Below are 2,490 nucleotides of genomic sequence, written 5' to 3' on the forward strand. Positions count from 1 at the left end.
CCTCCAAAACCAATTCAACGGACCAACCAATACCAAGACTCAGAGCTTGAAGTTATCATATGAACAAGTCAATATAGTAACTCAAGAATATCCGAAGTATGTAAACTTGGGTACATGTTGCTCTCTACAAGAACAACAATCATTAATCCACTTGTTCAAACAATACTATGATGTGTATGCATGGACATACGATTATTTAAAGACATATGATACTCGTATTATCCAGCATGTCATTCCCATAAAAGAAGGGGTGAAACCTTTCAAACGCAAACTAAGGAAAGTTCATCCAACACTGGATCCCCTCATCCAAAAGGAATTGAGAAAGTTGTTGGATGCTCATAATACGATTCATGGGATTCTACAATTCACACTAAGTATCACATTTCGCTACGTTCTTCATCGTAACAAGAGCTGAGATATCCGTTGCCGAGAGTCATTTCCATGTATTACCGAAAAACTGGCCACAACACTGAATAAGGGCACCCCCCACAACAAATGTAAGGCTAAGGGACAAAAGGAGGAAAAAATCATGAAAGAAAGAGAAACAAAGGTGCCTACCCCCCCCTCAAACGAGGAGGCTCGAAAAGAGAACAATCTCCCCGAGCCCCACGCCCTCGCAAAAAGGGGGAAATTCATGGAACAACAATCGAGAAGGACTAGGGTGGTCACACCTAGAGCTCGCACTGCTTTTAGTCCTTCTCGAACACCATTCCACAACAATTCCCCCTTTTCTCCGCAAAGCTAGGGACCGAAAGGAAGAAGGGAAGAAAACAAGGTGAAAGAAATAGAGATCAAATGTGGCTACTGGCTCACAAGGGGAGGCTAAAGCTAGACATTCCATTTGGGTTTCGAATTTCGTCTCAGTTAGAAAGAACTCCAGGGAAGTAAGGTTATGTGTGGATTTCCTCAATCTCAAATGGGCATCTAATAAAGATAATTACCTAGGGCCATCCATGGAACATATCCTCCAAACAATATTTTGGTATGAGATGTTTTCGTTGCTAGATGGTTTCTCTGGTTACAATCAGGTGCTAGTGGCAGAACCAGATCGTTTTAAAACCACCTTTAGGACCAAATTGGGAACATTCACTTTTAAGATTATGTCATTCAATCTTATCAATGCAAGGGATACATTTCAAAGATTGATGGACATCACTTTTTGTGGTCTGAATGGTCAGAGTGTTGTTGTTTATTTGAATGATGTTATTGTGTTTTCCAAAAGAAGATCGGATCATGTACACAATCTAAAATAAATATTTGAGTGGTGTTGTAAATATGGGATTTCTCTTAATCCTAAGAAAATCATATTTGGTGTGTCAGAGGGCACTCTATTTGGGCACATCATTGCAAAGAGAGGAATAAAATTTGATCCTGAAAGGATCAAAGCTATTACATAGGTCCCATTCTTGATAAATAAGAAGGCTATGCAATCTTTCCTAGGGAATATTAATTCCTACGAAAATTAATCTCTAACTATGCTCAGATAGTTAAACCCCTATAGTAGATGATCACGAAAGACACAACTTACAAATGAGACAAATGGGAAAAGTATTCTTTCGATCAAATAAAACAAGTTATCGTTGATGCATCCACGTTATTCAAGCCTGACTATGGAAAATATTTCCTTCTTTATACCTTAGCTTCAGATTCATCTATTGCAGCCATATTGACTCAAAAGGATACTGAGTGAAATGAAAAACCTATTTCTTTCATCAGTGTTTTCTTACAGAGGTTAGAACTAAAATATCCTGCCATCGAAAAATAGGCATATGTTGTATACAAGGCAATCAAATATTTCAAGCCCTATCTTTTAAAAGCTCACACAATCATAGTTGTGCCTCATCTAGTGGTAAGAACACTCTTCGTGTAGTAGGGTATGGGTGAGAAGAGGGAAAAATTGATGACCTGGTTACAAGAATATGATATGGAGTTTAAACCAGTTCATACCATTAAGGGTCATGGCCTCTGCCAATTAGCAGTTGAAGCAAGAGATGCTCCCGAGCAAGATATTTCAGGTTGGGAGCAGGAAATAAAAATTTACAATGTATAACATGTTCCCCAGTCCACGTCTACAGTGCCATGGTATTTCGATATACGGAAATTTCTAGAGAATGAAACCTTGCCCACACATTTATCAATAAACAAAAGAGGGCATTTCGCTTAAAATATCTATTATACCAGCTTGTTCATGGAGTGCTTTTCAGTAAGCACCACAATGGTGTCTTGCTAAGATTCCTTGAGCCACAAGATACAAAGTAGTTACTTAAATATTTGCACGATGGACCTGCATGTGGTCACTATGCGAGTAACACAACTATGAATACAATGATGATGGTTGGTTATTAATGATCCACTTTATTCAAATATGCTCATGCTTATGTACGCAAGTTCCCAAATTGTTAGAGATGTGTTGGTCGAGATCATAGGTCAACTGCCCCACTGCTACTAGTAGTAGTTGAGGAACCATTCCAATAGTGGGGCATAGATTTT

The 2,490-nt window shown here is 38.7% G+C and overlaps 1 pseudogene; it reads right to left on the minus strand.

Moving 5' to 3' along the window:
- Positions 1–287: 287 nt before the first annotated feature.
- LOC149182894 (5.8S ribosomal RNA) lies at positions 288–435 on the minus strand (annotated as a pseudogene).
- Between the last annotated feature and the right edge of the window lie 2,055 nt (positions 436–2,490).

The sequence above is a fragment of the Pinus tabuliformis genome, chromosome 3_2 (genome assembly GCF_031772625.1).
Source record: "Pinus tabuliformis cultivar Carrire ecotype Pingquan chromosome 3_2, CPIR1, whole genome shotgun sequence".
In the NCBI taxonomy this organism is placed as follows: domain Eukaryota; kingdom Viridiplantae; phylum Streptophyta; class Pinopsida; order Pinales; family Pinaceae; genus Pinus; species Pinus tabuliformis.